Here is a 9,833-nt window from a genome sequence, read left to right as displayed (position 1 = left end):
TTAACTGCTGCTGGACTTTGCATCAAGGCCAAATACACGTTCCTGCCTCCTCCAGCGTCAGCCGCATGTGGCAGCAGGTCACGTGGACAGATAGGGACAGCAACTCTGCACACTCCTTAGACCACCTTTCCCAGGACTTGCTGCCCAAGACTTTGTGGTTCTGTTCTCCAGAGAAACCCATTAGCAAGCAGAAAAACTGCTGGAGAGTTTAAAAATGTGGACGTCAGCAAATGGTTCACATCACCCCAGGAGCCAGTGTCCCACCAGGGACAAGAGCTGAGGATACCATCACCCACCCTTCCTCTCCTCATAGCTAGACGATGAATTTCTCCTCAGTGTCCTATGAAATCCTGTCTCGAGGGAAGATCTGAAAGAGGATAAGAAGAATCTTGCAGACTCGTTCAAAGAGATTGGAGGGTGAAGCGTGAGAACGCACGGCACGGTGGGGCTGACAGCAGGACAGCCGGGAGGAGCGGCACCCCGGTGTCGCAATCAAGGGCAGGAACCTGACAGAAAGGGCCAGACAGCAACGGGCTGTGCAAAGCCGGCAAGATCAACGTAACGTGGCTGGAAATCCAAGCTCCGGGGAGCCGAGCTCTGTGCAGGCACAGCCTGGGTGAGCACCTGCAGGTGGAGCTGCGAGAACGGTGGAGCAGCAGCCAGCATCCCCCGCCTGCAAAGAAGGGCTGGGCCGTTGGGTGAGGTGAGGCAGGCGGCAAGGCAGGGGTGGAAGGGAGCACAGACACTCATCTGGCCACACACTTTGGCACGGAAAGGTCGGCGCTCAGCAGGATGGGAAACAGTCTGTATGGTTGGAGGAATCTGGTGATGCTCCGCGACCAGTTTCCTAACTAGGGCAAGAAATCCCAGAGATGAGGTGAAAAAAAAGCCCTGCCAACAGCAGAAGTACACAGATCAACAGCCACTAAGCTGAATGTCAGGCCATTTGCTTAGGAAACAGGCTAAAATTTGCCTTCTATGCAGTTTAAGACAGGGAGTAGTACTACCACCACATGGAGCTGTAGAGGCAGCCTTCACCTTGCCAGGCTTTAGCATAAATATTCAATACTCACTGATGCAGAAAGACTGACCCTGTCCCTAGGGTCTGGCAGCAGAAGTTCCTACTAGAACCTCCTCATGTTTCTATCTCTTTCTGCAAAAACTCCTTTCCAAAGCATAAAAGTATTATCAAGGGTAAACCTAAATGCCACATACTGCCATGAAACATTCTGCAAAGTTTTCCAGTTTTGTGGAAAAGTACTGCCATGAGCTCTCTCCTACCACAAAGCCTCTGCTGGAGCAGTGGCTGGGGCAATGTCCCCCGGTTCCCTGTAGCCGTAGCACAGCACAAGATGGATGCAGGAGTCTCTGCAGATTTCCCCTTCCAACTCCACCTTTCCCAACGCAAGGGCAGTCGTCAGGCCCTGGGGTGCTCCAGCAGTCTCCGTGGAGGAGTGCAGTTCTCCGGCGGCCCGACTGGCTGCACTCTCGGCTCTGATTTGGAAGCAAGAGAAGGGAGAGTGCTTGAAGCGGAAAATCATCTCAGAGCCGTTCAGGAGCAGCAGGTTCCCGCGTTCTTGACAAAGAAAAAAGCCAAAACAAAACCCCATACCAGTAACTGGGCAGATGTGATGGTGGTGTGAGTAGAAGTGGGGAATGATCTAATTATCAGTCCGGGGAGGGTAACATCAGGGTGATACAGTCCCTGCAGAATGCTCTCTGCTGGATCGTAAAACAGTCTCTCTAAGCCACTGCACCCAGAAAATAGCCCATCCCTATGCACCCCTCCCGGGTTGGGCATCCGCCTCATTTCACCTGAAAAAAAAGTCTCTTTTTCTTGCTGTTGTTTAGTGTGAGAGCAGCCAGGAAGGTGGGGGTGTGCAAAGAGATGATCAGCTGGCAAGAGAGAAATGCTCTGTGGTACAGAACTCATTCAGAGCCTGGCTTATTTCCCTGTTGAGCTCCCTGCAACCCCCAGAATCCTGCCTCCAGCGAGATGCGAGCCCAACCCACGGGTCCATTTCCCATGCTCAGCTGCTCTGAAATGACCCCACTCCCTGGGAGGGGGCTGCAGGATCCAACTGTCCGGGAGGCCAAACAAGGAACTTCTTTCTTGGCAAAGGAGAAAAGGACCTGGGAGGCCCCCTCAGCTCAGGTGACCCACCCGACCCCCATTGCAAACAGCTATAAATCCTCCTGCTTCCCCACCACAGCGTTCCTGGGCACTCCCTCTCTCACTGGGCCTGGCTCTGCAAAGCATGTCAGTGCTGGATGGCCTTGGAAGGTAAATACGAAGCTGGCTGACTTACTTATCAGAGGGGTTTTTCTGGCTGAGAACTAAGCTGACTTTAACCAGTGCATAGTTGCTAGGCACAAGGTGGCTTTTTGGCTTTGCTGGGCTCCCTGCAGGACTGGTTCACCTGGATCCTGTTATCCAGGTTCATCAAGGCTCAATATGGTCCCTGCCAGGAGCCCCAGGATGGTAAGCCTGGCACCGAGCACTGTCTTCCCACTGACATCAGGCTGGATTCACTTGGTCTCTGCACATGCCAAGTTAGCAATGAGCAGTGTGTTTCCACCAAGCACAAAAGGATGAAGCATCAGAGCTTGCTCCTGTCGGTCTTCAGAGAAGGGTTAACTTGACAGAGGTTAGTGGATCTGCATATCTGTCTTCAGAGCCCCTCCCTCCTCTGCTCATTTGCGACTGAAAGCAGGGAAACTGTGTGCCAGGTTTTCTTTCCTCTGCTGGCTCTTCCTCCAGCTCCATCCCATCAGCCCAGTGAGGTTGAGCTCTCAGTCCCCACATTTCACTGTCACCTTCTCACCCTACACCAGCCTTTCCTCCCTAGCCAAGCCTCCAAGCACTCCCTCTTTCCACATCCCCCTTTCTGTACAGTATGTCCTGCCTCCGCCCTTCCAGGATCACACATACACACCCCTGTCCCTCCAACTCCTCCCCATCCCAAGTCTTGTGTTAACTGGCTTAGTTCTGTCCCAAAATAAGCCTGCCAGGGAGGTATGAGTATCTTCTTCACGTACAGTGGAAAGCCCTCTGGCAGGACTGTTACCTTAGCTCTCTGCCATTCTATGTCACAGCTTTGGTTAGCCTGAGGCAATAGAAAGCCTATGGATACCGCTGCCAGAGATCAGGGTCCAGGAGCTCCTGAGCACTCTGCATGTGATTTATGGGCTCATGGGCGCTCAATACCCTAGAAACCCGGTGTTTTACATAAGTGACTGTTAATTGTCACCAGCATGGGGCTTATCCACCGTGATGGCACATGAATCACACCTGGTGCAGATTTCAGCTCCTCCTCTGGCAGATAAGATAAATTAAATGCATGCTGAGATTGTGTGGATGAAGGTGACAAGGGATCACCCATGTGGGAGGAAGGGTGCTGGTTTGGAGGTGTTGTCTTGCATTGCTGCCTCCGTCCCATTGCAGCCCTCACAGCACAAGCTGCCAGCAGGGATGCCGCAGTGTCCTGCCTGGGTCTGGGTGTCAGGGGCCACCAGCCAAAGCCAGGAGTGGCAGTGCGGTGGGACAGGCAGAGCAGTGGAAACAGAGCCTGGCAGGGCAATCTCCAGGCAGAAAGGCCACGACCCTGTGGTGCTCAGGCAGGTCAGGTGAATCATGCGTTCCTCCCAGTTTCTCCCCATCGATTATGAAAGGAGCCGAGATGGCTGCTGCAGATACCGCTGTTGCGCCTGTCTCCCACCCCCCAGCTGCCCTGTGCTCGGCTTTGCAGCAGCAGTCATGCACAGAGGCCCAGGCCACTGGGGATCTGCAGCCCTTGGAACAGAGACCCAACATCTCAAAGACGTTTTTAAGAGTTTTCCGGCACTTTGGTTAAGCAAGGTTACCACCTGCACAGAGTAGTTTGCAGTGCAAACAGCACAGAGGGACCGCTTCTTATGGCGCCTCCTGCTCTGGAGAGCCAAAGCCTTCTAAACCCCACCAAATGTCCACCAGCACCTTTCCCTCCTTCCCCCAATCCTTAAGGCTTGACTGCCCATGCCTAGCTGTGTCCCACCCAACTTTCTGAGATTCAACAGTATTATCCTTGGGAGTGTTGAACTCTAATACGCAAGAGTCATATGTAGTTAACCTAAATAACAAGCTCAGGACTTCCAAGAGATAGTTCCTCACCAGCCCAACTCAGCTACCCAAGATGTGAGTGCCTTATGAGTGATCACACCAGGTAGCATCAGGATATTTGCCACTATCTCCAAAACTTCCTATTAATCCATCTTCTGGAGCTGCAATGGTTCATCATGATCTTGTGTTTTAAACAGATGGAAACAGTCATGGGAATATTGCAGAAGGAGATCTATCCATCACATCTGTCATCCTTGGGCAGTGCAAAGATTCAAGCTGGAACACCCTCAGATGTCCTCCCCAGTTGACTTTTTTTTCTTTCTTGATCCAAAAGCCATCAGTTTCCACTGGCAAAATACCCCCCTGGTTTTAGGCAAGAGCTGTGCTAAGAATTACCATTCAGACGGTGCCAGCTCCACACTTCAGTCAGGAATGCCCTTTTTTCCTTTTTTTTTTTTTTTTTTAATTTCAGGAATGTTGTAAGTAAATTCACAGCTGAACAACAGTGGGAATGGAAACCCTCAGAGCTGATGGCTGTGACATTACAGGTACAGTAATTCCAAACTGATCCTCCTTTGTGCTGATAACAGGGCTGGCTATTGTCTTCCTGAAGTCCACATGTCCGAAAACACCGCAGGCGTAGATAATTGCAGTGAGCATGTGCTTTTGAATCTGTTTCTAAAACATGCCTGGGATTTAAGCTTTTTTAAAATCATGACCCTGATTCTGCTTTTTTTCAAGCTCAAAAGCAACAATTCCTTTGGCTCAAAATGAAGAAGAGTCTAGCTCTTAAATACAACTCATAAAGAGGCAAATGTGTCCCTGTTCTTCTCTTCCTTGTGATGAAAGAACAAAGCCCGAAAGCTTTCAGCATTCACCCAGTTTTTTGGTTTTGGTTTGGTTTTTTTTTTTTTTTTTCTTCCCCTTTGATTTGATTTCCTTTTTTAGCTCTAGAAAGACAGATCTTATCTGAAGTGACTGGACAATTTGAAACTCTCACGCTTTCTTTCACTATTTCACTCTGACAATGATGCTCATTTAGTTTAAGCTTTGTCTTAGGGTATGGCATAGGGTTTCCTTGTAGCTTTTGGCTGGGCAATTGGCTCACAATATCCATCCTTTCATCCTTTCATGTTGGGAAAACTAACTTCATACAGCCAAACAGAGAAAACAAATGAGGGATAGCTTAATGAGCAGGATGCTTCCATAGGCTATTTTCTGGTGAAAACCAAAGTACCTTTCAGCCTCTCTGTTATCCAACAGTGTAGCAGAGGTTTGGGGACCGTTCACTTGGTCTCTGAATCTTCATTTTACTTTTGCTGGATGTGAGCTGTTGCTCTGCACTCCCTTTATCATCAATACACCAGCTGACACACAATGGAAAACAGGGGGAAAATCCTGAATAAATCACTCTTCAGAACAATATTTTCAGGACAGGACACAAGAAAGGAAAATGAAATAGAAGTTGCCCTATGTCCCTGTGTCACTCTTCCCCACCTCATCTTGCACACAAAAAGATTTTATGTGAGGTGTCCCTGCCCATGGCATGGGGGTTGGAACTAGATGATCTTAAAGTCCTTTCCAACCCTAACTATTTTATGATTCTATGATTCTATTTTAGCCTGGCCAAGGTACAACGCGCTGACAGTTACGTTATCACAGGGCTGGCTCGACTGGAATAAATGTGAAGTTGTAAACATGTTTTTACTTGGGGCCTAATTCCCCTTGGTGTAACAGGGCTGTACGGCTGATGTTTGTGTCATGCATCCGCTGGCTCCTCGTGTCCCAGCTTAGAGGTATTATAATTACATCTCACCTTGCTGATCTTTTTGGCTTGCCTGCCTTGAATTGCTTCCACAGACCTGCTCGACTTGTTTGTCTGCTGCTTATTATTCAGCACAAGCCCCCACCCACTGTCCTTTCATGTACATTCGTGTTTGTGTCTAAAAGGCACAAAGGGGCATTTTTTGAGAGGGAAGGTGATGAGCGTTGGCTGCTGACCGGACCCCCAGCATCCTGGACTCAGGGGGCCAGTCATGGGGTAGCAACAGTCATGTTGCTTTAGCACACAGGGCAAGGACAAAGCAGTGGCTGGCTCAGTTGAAGTGAGTCACTACATTTCAAAATATGGAAAATGTAATGAGTTGCTTCCTGAAACCTGAGTTTTGCGCCTGCAAAGCACAGGAACAAATGCAAAACAGAATAAAGCAAGCAGCATGGTGAGGGTGTAGATACACACTCTGCCAGAAATGGAGCTCGGTTCCTTCCTTCTCTCCCTGCTTGTAACTTCAAAGTGGGTTTTGCACAGGCAGGTGCAGGCAGCACTGATGGAAACAACTTCTCCAGGTCAGGTGAATCTCTGCTCTCTCCAGTGATGGCAGCTCTCACCTCATGTGGAAAAAACTGGCCTCACACCGGCCCTTTGAGCAACAAGGCTCTGACATTAGCAGAGAGAATTCCCTTGCTGAACACAGGGTGGATTTTTTCTCTAGGCTTCATCCTACCTCTTGCAAAAGGACTGTGTGTAGAGGAACATGCTAAGGGTTAATAATGATGCAGGAGATTTCAGACTGCTCTGATCTAGCATGGAGAAATGACTGCACAGCTCTGTGAGTAGCAATGAAATAGAAGAGGGGTTTTGCAGCAGATCTCTTCCTACCTTAGACTTTGCATTTTGCTGTTGCCCTTTAGACAATGACTAAAGCAGCAGTTAAGCTTGCACTTAAATCCATAAATCCTAGAGTGACACCTTTATCAAGTCTTATTCACTCAAGTCTGAAATCACATCATTATTTAAGAGGTGCTCCTCAGTAAAGTCAAATGGGAGAGCTGGGATGAGTCAGCCACTGAGACTGCCGATTGACTTGTCTCAGATTGGAATGGACCAGGCTCCTGGGCCATAGTTCCTCACTCAGGGGTGTCCATGTACCCAGTAGGATCCCAAGCTTTCACCAAACTGTGCCAAGGTGCTCAAGAGCTGAGCTCCTGCAAAGAAGCATCTCAAACTGGACACCTTAAAGACAAACTCATAGGCATTTCCCCAGCCTCTGCTCAAGGCGTGCTCAATGCCGAAAATACTTGAGCAAGGACAGCCTGTGCAGGTGCTGGCAGTTGGGATGTCCACGTGAGAGGTGGAAGATTCAATTCACGTTCCTGCTTTGGTCAGTTTGGATGCTGCAAGCATCCTCCCAAGGGAGTGCCCTAGCCTTGGACTGCTGGGTGGCTCCTAGTTCTCCACACCGCTCAAGGTGTGCCTGGGTGTGAAAATACTCATCAAGAAAGACAGGACTCAGACAAGACTCCTGTGCTTCTGGCAAGTTAACCACCACTCCGGACATCTGAGTCACCCAGTACTTGTACTCAAATGCCCGGCTTCAGCAGGTGTGATCCCTCCATTCCCACTCCCCATGTGATGTTGTTGGGCCAATGTCTCAGGAAAAGGCTCTGTCGTTTCTCTTTGGATGGCTGGGTACAGAGGTACAAGGGGAGCGGGCATCATTAAGGTTTCATCAGACTTCTAAGACACTGGCGTTGGAGCAAGCCTGAGCATGACTGAGCAAGGAAGTTGGGACAACAAATTCCAGGGGAGGAGAAACTGCACCAGAACAAAGGAAGTTTGTCTGAGGACAGAAACACAAAGAAAAATCCTCCTTGTTGTAGCTCTAAGAAAGAGATTAAACCGTTTCTAAAGTTAGGTAATGCTCCCTACCTACCAGCCATTCCTCATTTGTCACCCAGATTATGTTGATTCCTGGGGCAGCATCTACATTTATTAAACTGAGTTATTTGCATCCGAAAAGAGTCATTTAAAAAGAAGGTTCAGGCAATGCTACTGATCTTGTTCACCTGACCTGCTTCCAGATTATGGTAGGACTTTGGATTTTATTTACGATCCTCTGGCATCTGATTCTGGTGGAGTTATAACTACCTTGCCACAGTGCAGATGAACTGATAACCACATCTATTGATGCAAAGAATATACTCCCCTGAGTGGTGCCATCAAGGAGCTGTGGCAGAGGCAGAAGCGGGAAGCCTTCCTCCACCTGCACTCTATGGCAGGTGCTGTGACCAGGCAGTATGCCCCGCCTGCTCCCTCCCCACTGAAAACGCTTCTGACCCTACGGCAAACAGGGAGGGTCGTTTCGGATGACTCACAGCACTGAATATTATGTTGGGAAATGAGCCATTGAGATCAGTAAATTGCTTTCATTTTCTGATGTGACTGTGGTGTTGGATGGGGCTCAGGGAGGCAAAGGGTGGTTTGTTTATCCAAAAGGAGAAAGGGCTTAGTCAAAGTTTTGGTGGCTGATGAAAGTCCAGAGTTGGTAGCCAAGGATTGCCTCAGGGCACTTACAGATCTGAAAATGTGATGGCATTTCCAAACAGTAACAGTCTGGAAAGATTGGGATCATTTCTGGATTTAAACTGACGTGAGCACCCAAATGAAGCAGGAGCTCACGACTAGTTTTGTCAGAAGCTTGTCAACTACATTTAGGACATTTTATCTCAGACCTCAAGGGCTTTATTTGATCAGCTGAAGTTGGGAGTTTCTATTATCAGAACCAAGGGAAACCCTTTCATAATGGGGTCCAACATACCCCTTCCTGCTCTAGCATAAAGAAAGGTAAATGTGTTATATCTTTAATCTGCTGCTTGCTTAATTTAATCTAGATAAAAGCTGGCTCTGACTTAATACTGTTTACTGACTGGTAGCTATGGACAAGACCTTTGCTAGTTTGAATACAGACCACAACCTGATGAGAAAAGGGATATGATGACAAAGGTAGCAGCAGGATAAAAGGAAAACCTCTTCCCTTCCTGTGTTGTTACAGCAAACAAATGGACTTAGCTTTTTTCCAGTGGGAATCCCATATAAAAATAACAGAATTTGCCCCACAAATGGCAGCAGTCCCAAGCTTTCATTACTCTTATGATGCCGCTGGAAGCCTTTTTCAAGCAGACACTGTGACTGTCTAACATGCTGGAATTTGTACTTGCAAAGGTAATCCAGTGTGTGTGTATGTCACCTATGTGTGTGCACACCTTCACACAAACACACTTCTACTTCTGCAGATCCTAATCAGAGCGGATACCCATTCTCCACTCTACTGAGTAATTAAACTTCACCCTGCTGGAAGGCTCCCTGTGTTGGGCTGTGCTATGTTACACTGACAAACATGCACAGCATTTCCAAAAGAATTATCCTGAGAGACTAACATCACCAGTCAGCTTAAAATTTGACTGATCATCTGTAACAGAGTCTCGCTAACTGGTTTTCACAGATGAGTAAGAACAGATACTGCTGGGGTTTTTAATTGCTACCATCAAGCTTAATTGGATGTTCAAGCTGAATGAGTGTAAGTATACAGAGGCGGGTGTGGGAATGTGTCCCAGATTGCACCCACCACATTCTTCTGGTCGTCTCTGGAAGGAGATACCATCATTATAGTAACCATCCTTAGCCTTCCCACAGGCTTTTGGCTGGATGGAGCCCAGAGCCTCCCTTCCCCACCTGCTGTGGACAACCAGCGATAAGGTGTGGGAAGCTGACACTGCTCCCACCCTGTTCCTCTGGTTTGTACACACAGCAGCCTCCACAAACAGAATGAAATCCACATGGAAACATCCACCAGGAAAAAAAAATCTCTAACATGGAAGAGATTGCACTGCCAAGGGGACTAGGAGGAGCACAGAGAGGAAGAGAGCTGCTGCTGAATTCCTGGTGTTAGGAGCA

This window comes from Psittacula echo (genome assembly GCF_963264785.1).
Source record: "Psittacula echo genome assembly, chromosome: 7".
Classification (NCBI taxonomy): domain Eukaryota; kingdom Metazoa; phylum Chordata; class Aves; order Psittaciformes; family Psittacidae; genus Psittacula; species Psittacula echo.
Note: the sequence above shows the minus strand (reverse complement) of the source record.